The following is a 9,663-nucleotide window of genomic DNA, read 5'->3' on the forward strand; positions in this document are numbered from 1 at the left end:
AAGGGAAGGATCTTTTACATATGGTTGAAAGTTGAATTTATAATTTTTATCTATAAAGAACATTTAATTATGATTTAGGATAATCATATTATTTTAATAAAAAATTTTAATGGTCAATGCTCTACTCATTTTAAAATGCGTGTCATTTAAAATTATATATGTTATATCCCAATTGCAATTTTTGTTGGACTGCATACCAATTATATGGCCATGAAGTCCACCGGCAGTTTTTCCGGTCAAAAAAAATAAATAAATAAGTCTGATGGTATTTAATGCCTTGCACTTGAAAGAATGATTTTTTTTTTTTGTTATCATTTTTATTTTTTAAATAAATACCTGCTCCACCTATCATTGTGATGCACGACAAGGGGAGAGAAAAGGGAGAAGATAAAAGAAAATAGCATAGAAATATATAAAGAGAGAGTGAAGAGAATAGAAAAAAAATTACGATGACACGTAAAGTATTTATAAATTATTTTTATTAATATCATCAATATCAATATAAAAATATATAAAAAAATAAATATAATTTTAAATATAATTTTTAAATAAAAAATAAAAATAAATGAATAATATTATATTATTTTTTTATGTTTTCCGTCAATACACAAATCATTAGTCATGGATTATCATTCCCAAAGTTATTCCCGTTTCTCTTCCATTGTCTAGTTTTAGCCTGTTGGGTCTAATCTTTAACTCTCTCCGTTTTTTTTTTTTTTAAGTGCTTGAGGTGACTTAAATGGATTGAAACCACAATTTATCACCAACCAAAGATGAATTTGGATTAAAAAAGCCGCAAATGATGTCAGAATATACCGAGGTATGCAAGCTAAAAGTTTGATAAAATTTTGTGACTATAATGTAATACATGGTTGGATATCTTTTTATAACGGTGGGCAAAATAAAATTTATTTAGATAATTTAATTAAAAAATAAGTTTAATTATACAATAACCAAAAAAATGACATGAATTTTATATTATACATATTTGTATGACTCGTTTGATATTTTTAGAAAAAAATCTTAAACTTTAAATTACATTGTTTTAAAAATGATGGAATTAAAAATTGTAAAATAAACCTAAAATCTAGGTACAAAATTTAAATGATAAATGATGAAATATTCAATTTTAAAAGCTAAAATAAATTAATAAATTATAAAATACTATAGTACAAAATATTTTCCCTGTAAGCGTGTTAGTGCATATACATGTACATATACATATGCATATACATAAATATATACATACATACATATAATAAAACCATATCATATGGACATATATTCATTTCAGTTTCTTTTACAAGTCATTTTTACCAACGCTACCAATATTGGTGTAACAAAATATAAAGAATAAATCTATATACAATTTCAAATGTGCTCTCGTGTACAAAATTTAAAAAATAATGGCATATTTATTTTTCTCTTTCATAAAAAGATAATTTAAAAATATTTTTTAAATATTACTTAAAAAGCTACACATGACTTATGAATAGAATCAAATTAATTTTCTAAGATATGCCCTATAAATGAAACTAAATGAAGGACTAAATATCATATCTTATATATGTAATTTAGTTTTAAAATATTGCTAAAAAATTAATTAGAAATTCCATTTAACAACAAAATCAGCTTTAATATTAACATTTTCAACAAACAATTAATTGTTTCTCAACACTATCATTAAAGCTGGGAATATTTAAACCCATTTTTATAAGAATTCAAGCTTGAAAAAAATAACATTTTTTAAGGGAACTAAACTTTAAAATCTAGCCCTAACAGACCCTAAATAAAAGTTCGAGCAACACTTTTAGGCTAGTTTTATTTTCAACCTTAAAATATGAAATATTTTTAATTTTTAAAATTGAATTTAAAACTTAGAATAAATATTTATATTTTAAAATTAAAATTTCTAATTTTTTTAAAATTTTTGAACATTGTAACTTTATTTTAAAAAATATGAAATATTATAATTAAAATTTTTATTTTTTGAAAATTCAAAAAATAAAAAATTCTTGCAAATCTAACCTTAAGTTTTTTAAATAAAAGTCGAGCTTCATAAAATGATCAATTTTAGAGTAATCAAACTTATAGGCTTGAGCCCATAATGGAAAGCCCACCTGTTTCTCAACTTTAATTACCAACCAAGGGAGAAGATGATGAGTAGAAAGTAAAAGCACAGCACAATAATGTAAAGCTTAAAGCAATTTTTTCCAGCTTCAATCACAACACAACTTTTTTTAAAAGTAAGTTAAAACAAAAATTTAACAAACATGTTTCTTTTATTCTCGATAGGCTTTTGACACCCTAATTTAGATTTGGGCACCCCAAACCTCAATTAAGGTGTTATCCAAACACACCTTAATTTTTTAGGCATAGTCTTTACAAGATCACTTGTACACCTTACCTAAATTGCAAAACTCTATTCAATTAAAGCATTTCAATTTTATTCAATTTGCATTTTAACCTACATTATATTATAAATGAGCCTACTCCCTAATTTTTAAGATCAATTGGTTTGAAATAAGGGTAGAAACTAGAAAGAGCTCTTTTTTTTCTTTTTAAGTAGAAATGGTGAGCAAAAGCTTAGGGAAGAGTACAGACTAATTGAAATTAACAAACAAAGCTTAAGTAATTTATTGCTTATTAGCCAACATTGAATCCCTGCAATTCGTAGGTTCTTTTGTGATAAGAGTAAATTCACTGCTCCCAAAATGGGCATTTCTAGCTAAGAAGTCAAAAAGCTGGTTCACTTTACGTCTAGCGTAACATATAATTTCCCTACTTAACAAATGATCAAGTAGAATGGCTTTCATCAAGAGGAGAATTGCATGAGTAGTATCTGAGTACATATTCAGATGACTCTATATCTCTAACCTTGAAGCAATAGCTTGAATCTCAACTACTACACTTGACATGAATCACAATAAATGTATGAAACCCATAATCCACCTTCCATTGCTATCATGAATGGCTCCCCCGCATGTCACATGTCATTGATCATCCACTAACCCATCAACATCTAATTTGACAGTACCAATAAATAAGGGAACCCAATGGATTTAGTTTGTTCCCTCAAATTGAAATATCTTATACTAGTACGTACCCTTAAGAATAGTCTCCATTAGGTTGTGCATACATTGAAACTAGTCAAGAGTCTTAATGCTAGTGCCTTCTATGGCTTTCTTGCACTAAGTCTTTCAAAGTAGCCAACAGCCTTGACTAAAAAATTTAAACTATAGCCATTTAGCAAAGGTTCCATTGATCCATTTCGATAGGACGCTAAGAGATTACTTTTAAGCCAGCTCTGTAAATCACCATTAAAAAACACATAATACTAATTAAAGTTAAGTAAGTGTCTCTAAAAGTTTTTTGCCTCATGACAGTCTCTCAGAATATACAGGATGCTATCTTTCCCATTTTACTCCAACACACATGTATCTCTCTTAGTTAACCCTTTTCTAGCTCTTAGTAAGTTTGTAAGAAGTCTCTCATAGGAAGCCTACCAAAGGAAAAAAAATGATTCTTTTCGAGATAGGCCAATGCCATAGGCTATGCAAGAATGAGTTTGGTTAACCCTTATACTGAGAAGAGATAAGTCAACAGCTGACTTCATAAAAAAGGATCTATTTCCATATTCACATCGACAAAACATATCCGATCCCTTTCCCACTGGGACATAGACAATTAGAATCTTATTGATGACATCGCATGCTAAAAACAAGCTACATTTATTTACATCCCATTGTCCAAGAGCTATGATAAAGTTAGCCACTAGGTTAAGACCAGGTTATTTAACTAGATCAAGTTAAGACCTATAAATAGGTAGGAGCTTTCTTAACTTGCCTAAAATGTTGCAATGATCACTAATATAACAATTGAAACTAATAAGAAACAAATATTCATTAATTAGCAACATCTATCAATGATTTTGAATTTGGAGACATATTGTGCATTACCAATCTCCATAAAAACATATAACATTATTGATTTAGTAATAGCAACAAACATGTCGCTGATTTATTAATGAAAAATAGTTGTTGTTAATTAATTAGCAAACCTCTATTACTAATTTATTTAACAATTAGAAGTTTTTCCAATCATTGTCATTTTGTAATATCTCCCTTACCAAATCACACATAGCAATTAAATCCAAGGTAATCTTTAGATTAACCTAAATTAGATTATTAAGTTTGTAATTTATAGAAGTAAGGTCCTAAACTCTCATAAACTAAAACAAATCAACATCATTTATTAAACTTCTAACTAGAGTAAAATAATATTTTAAAAATATGAGATACCTTAAAGGAGTGAAAAAAATTAAAAACATGTTGAAAAACATCAAGTCCTAAAAAAGCAGGGTAGTATGTCATGGCTTGTGCACATGCACTTATGGCTATTTTACTTTGTGTCAAGTGCTGCGACGTTTTGCATGCTTTTAGACAACAAATATGCCGTTATTTGACAGCAAATTTAGGCAACTTTTAACATGTCCTATTTCTTTATCTAATATCCGAATAAGATGATTTAAGTGTTTACGAGAAGCTTATTCAATAAACTAGCTAATGACACAAGTTCTATTTTTAAATTAAGTCACACAAAGAAGCTGAATACTCAGACATATTTTTAACCATTTTCACAACACAATGGTGTCCAAAACCCCCACACATGTGTCAAAAGCTATTCATAACACTCAAACCATATTCAATGGACTTGGGACTACCTGTATAAAATACTACATGCACATATATAGTCTAGTATCAAACTTTCACTCCTCAACCCCTTTAACAATAAAATAGAAAGGGGAGATTTTTGTATTGCATTTTACAATCAACATCCACAATTAAAATCAAATCAACAACCCTACACTTGCATTAGTATTTTAGCTTTATTAAACACTTAAACAACTTATAAACAACATCTCAAGACCTAAAATACATTTCAAAAATCATAAACATCAATAAGTATAAGTGTATAAAAAATATAACCTAATTGGCAATATCCAATGCATTACACAAAATAAATAAAATCAAGAGCTTAATAATAGGAATTTCACGAATTCTTAAGCCTTTGGAGTCTTTTCCTTTTCTGCTTTAGAGGTAGAGCCCATAAAATATTGAAAGAGAAGGGTAAGCCTAGTTATTAAGTAACTAAGATACACCTACTCTCTACGGCTGTATATCAATTGATATAAACACACAAGAGTGAGTTGATTATTCAAAGATATCAAATTACAGATGACACGAGTTATGATTTCACAATTTAATTCATTTTTATATTTCGCATCTTAAATCGCAAAGTATATTACCATAAGACACATAAACAAGTGACAATAACCCAATTTATTAATTCCCTGCTCATTGCCACAATTCAGACGACTATGTGATAATGGCATATTCACTATCACAACTTGCCACAAACTCAACAACCATGCGACACATCGGATAAACACATATGCATGATTAATTCCACCTTATACCTTCTTATATCTTTTGACTGAAACTGTAAGCTATAATATCTAAGAGGGCTTCGTCCGTGTGATTGGACTACCTAAACTCACTAATTATAAGGTATGACCCATCCAAAAATCATAAAACTCACTCTTAGACCATAACTTCCCTTACTCTTAAATCTCTAAGGTGTCATATACCCTAAGCTAATCTCCTTAACAAACAGGCAAAGTTAACTAGGTTTTAATCCCTTCACAAACTATGGGACAATCCCTCAACAAATAGTAGAAGGCTTAGCCTTTATGCACCAGAAGGCAACCACAAATACCATATAGATTTTTTACTTTTCTCTCTAAGTGAACTCCCTCCAAATGAGCATGCAATATATGATACTCGCTCGTTTCACAGTTTCATTTACTTAATATCAACACATTGGGCTTTGCGGTATGACGTTTCCTAAGTGAGTATCATGTTTATTTTCACAAACTTTCTTTACTTCAATTCTCCATTTTGTAACACGATTCACATGCTCGTTTGGCCATACATGTCATAATTGCAAACTAATGTAACCACATTATCATCATAACACATACTATAAATTTCTCATTTTAGCACATAGTTATAGCTTTGAAAGTTACTTTGAATTCAACTCCACTTTTAATTTAAATAAAATTTCATACAATACCATATGGTCTATGGCATGCTTATACAATCACAATTTCAATCATACATACATGAAAATAAACACATTTTCACCTTAAAACTCAATTGACAAATAACTATCCAAGATAGCGTTCCCCTGGTTATCTCAAACATGTAAGAGGTCAAAGGTTTACCCTCAATACGTACTTCCAAGCTTGCTTTTCAAGCCTAAATATGGTGCCCGAATGATTAATTTACAATTAATCAAGTTCAAATTCATTGACATTGTCAAATACACTCTTTCAACTCTCATTTTCTACTTCTAAAATACTTAATACCTTTGCTTTTCACATTTAAACCTATCCGTTGGGTTTATTAACTCTCTTTAACTCTCAATAGTTTTATTAAACTCTCATATTGTCATTTTATTTATTACAAAGGCAAGAAGTAGCTTGAAAAGGAAAGAAAAGGGCTAACTACACTTGCCCTTGTCTAACAATAAGATCTCATATTGTCATTAATGACTCAACAACCTTCATAATTTTAGATTTAATTCTCATTTTTAGACATTAATGGTTCCCAACTATCATTAATGTCTAAACCCCATAATTTCTAAGTTCAAATACTCAAAATAACTTTCATTAACTCTATTTGAGTCAATAAGTTCAGACCTATAACTCATATGGACCGAAGTGACTTCTATTCAAACTCTATCTTTAATCCTCATGAAAATGGAAGAGAAAGGGAGGAAAGGAGTTTAAGACACCTACCTTAGGTGCTCTTTAACTCCAAAATGCTCCCAAACCTTTAATGTAGCAAGCCTTAACGGAGCAAAAAATGTGCTCTTTGTTTCCTCTATCTTTTATCTCTGTTTTTCGCATCAGTTTGTGTCTTACTTATATAGAAAGTGTATTGTGTGCTACAGCACCTGTCCCCACGCATTATGGGATGTGGTATAGAGAAGGTTGTTTTGTGTGTTCTGGCTCCATGAGCTGTGGTGTAGCACCATACATTGCGACATGTGGCATAGAAACATTCTTCCTTTGTTTTTCACCTCTTTTGATGCCCAAGTGACCCTATTTCACTTTGAAACTAAATTTATGGCTAAAATCACACTAAAAGTACTCATTGGTCCCCTCTGACCACATACTATATGATTACAACTTATTTGCATTCAACTATTTAATTATCAAGAGTTTTATTTTTGAAATGTTACACATTTTGTCCCTTGCAACCTCTCAGGTTCATGTCACCTGCCACCTTAAAGTAGATTTTATTTTTATTTTTTGCAAAGTATAAAAAATTCATTATCTCATTAATTCTAGTGAGGTGATTAAAAATAATTTATATAAGACACGAGGGAGAGTAATTCACATGAGTGCACAATATGTAATCTTTGAGTTATGGAATTAACCATAACTCAAAAGAATTGGGAAGGGTTATTGGCTTATAACCATCCACATCAAATGCTTATAACATTTAAACTTAATATGTGTACAAACAATTTTCTTGATTTTTAAAATTTGGTAAAAAAGACTTCTTTGACTTTTAAATCTGGGCAAACAATTTGTTTTTTTATTATTAACTATTTTGGTATTCCATTAGCTATATAATTTATCATTGACTAAGGACCCATTTATTTTAATTTATTTCATAAAAAATTAATTTTTTTAAAAATCCATCTATGAATTTCTATGATGTTTGTTTAAACTTTTGAAAATAATTAGAATAAAAAAATACATTTTTGATTATTTTAAAAAGTTACTTTGAGTATCTTATAAAAACAATCTAATGCAATAGATAAGAGAGAATATTTTAAAGAGGTGGAATACGCAAAGATATCATAAAATTTTAAAATAATATAATAAATTATTTTTATAAAAAATCAAGAAATAAATTATTAAATTTAAAAATAAATAACTAATAATCACTTCTTTATTATTAGAACCAAACATAAAATAATGTTTATTTTTAATAATTTAGGCCAAGCCCAACGGTCAGCCTAACCTTGCTCAAAAAAATTAGGACTCTGACCAAAAAATATTTTTTTAATGTTTGGACCTATTTGGACTGTGCCGATAGGTCCAAAAAAATTTAAACCAAGCCTAATTTAGTTTGAGCTTAGTTTGAATACTCGAATGAAAAAAATATTTTTAAAAAATATATAAAATATAATAAATTTTAATTAATTATTTAAGTTTTATGTCATTTTGTAATTAATTAATAAAATAAAAAATATTTATATTTTTATATTTTTAATTAATAAAATATCACAAAATAATATTTAAAATATATTTTAATATTAATTTTTAATTTTTCATGACCCACTTATTTTTTTAATAAAAATTTGAGGCTTGATTATCCAAGGAAATATATTTTATAATTTTTATAAAAAAAGAAAATTAATTTAAAGTAAAATATTAAATTAAAAATAATTTTAAAAATAAAATTTAGGTATGTACAAATTCTTGACTCTACTACTACATAAACATAATAAATAGAATAATATTCTTAGATAATTATTTAGTTATCTACACACCAAACTTAGTTAAAAATTTAAAATAAATTATAGTAAATATCCTCTATATATAGGAGTTAAATAATATAAAAATTAAAAAAATAATTTTAAAAAAAATAGTATTTTACTCACAATTCAATGATTTTGTTGTATATAGTATAGTGATGATTGTTTTTCTTATATTCTTAAAATAAAAGTATAATTTATCCAAAAGTTATTGAAAATTATGAACTTATCAAGTCATGATGTTAAGTTAATGGTTTAAGTATGAATGAATTGAGATCAACTTGATTATAATTAAAATATATAAAATATTTATATATAACCAAAATAAGTGCAATATTTCAACAATTAAGATATTAATTTATAAGTAAAAAAATATTTATGAATACATTATACATAATATAGCAAAACAATAACAGAGTTATTTAAGCACTAAGTTAATAAGTTATTATTTTTTTATTCTTTTAAAATTAAAATAATATTTGATACTCAATAGAGTTACTTAAATTAAATTTGGTTCAAAAATAAAGAAAAATATATTTTTTAAAAGTTTTGGATATTCAGGTTGGCTAAAATAACCTTGAAACATGAAGGTAATTAAGTTGGGTTTGACTATATGAGTTTCTTAATGAAGTTGGATGTTTTAAGCTCGATTCAAAGTGAGTCCGGTTCATTTAAATTATCAATTCTATTTTTAGGTGACCTTATCAAACTTTGAATTATACGGAAATAACCTCTTAGTTAAGTTTTTCGTAATATACAAATAAACTCTCAATTATGGACACGCAACTCAAATGTCGAAAGGTTTATACATAATTTAATATTTAATTTTTAGCACATTGGCAAACACTTGAATTTGTCGAACCGATGCTTCTGGATAAATTACAATTATATATTCGTAAGATAAGGCAAAAATAGGCATATGCTCTTTAAATAAATAAATATTAATTTTTTGATAAATAAAATTTTATTTATTTGTCAAAAACGCCGTCCTTCGCCCGTGGCGGTTTGTAGTTTGCACAAGTCGCGGTGTGAGGCTGTGAGCTACGC

This window comes from Prosopis cineraria, unplaced genomic scaffold, assembly GCF_029017545.1.
Source record: "Prosopis cineraria cultivar Desert tree isolate PC_DT_omini unplaced genomic scaffold, ASM2901754v1 PC2, whole genome shotgun sequence".
Classification (NCBI taxonomy): Eukaryota; Viridiplantae; Streptophyta; class Magnoliopsida; order Fabales; family Fabaceae; genus Prosopis; species Prosopis cineraria.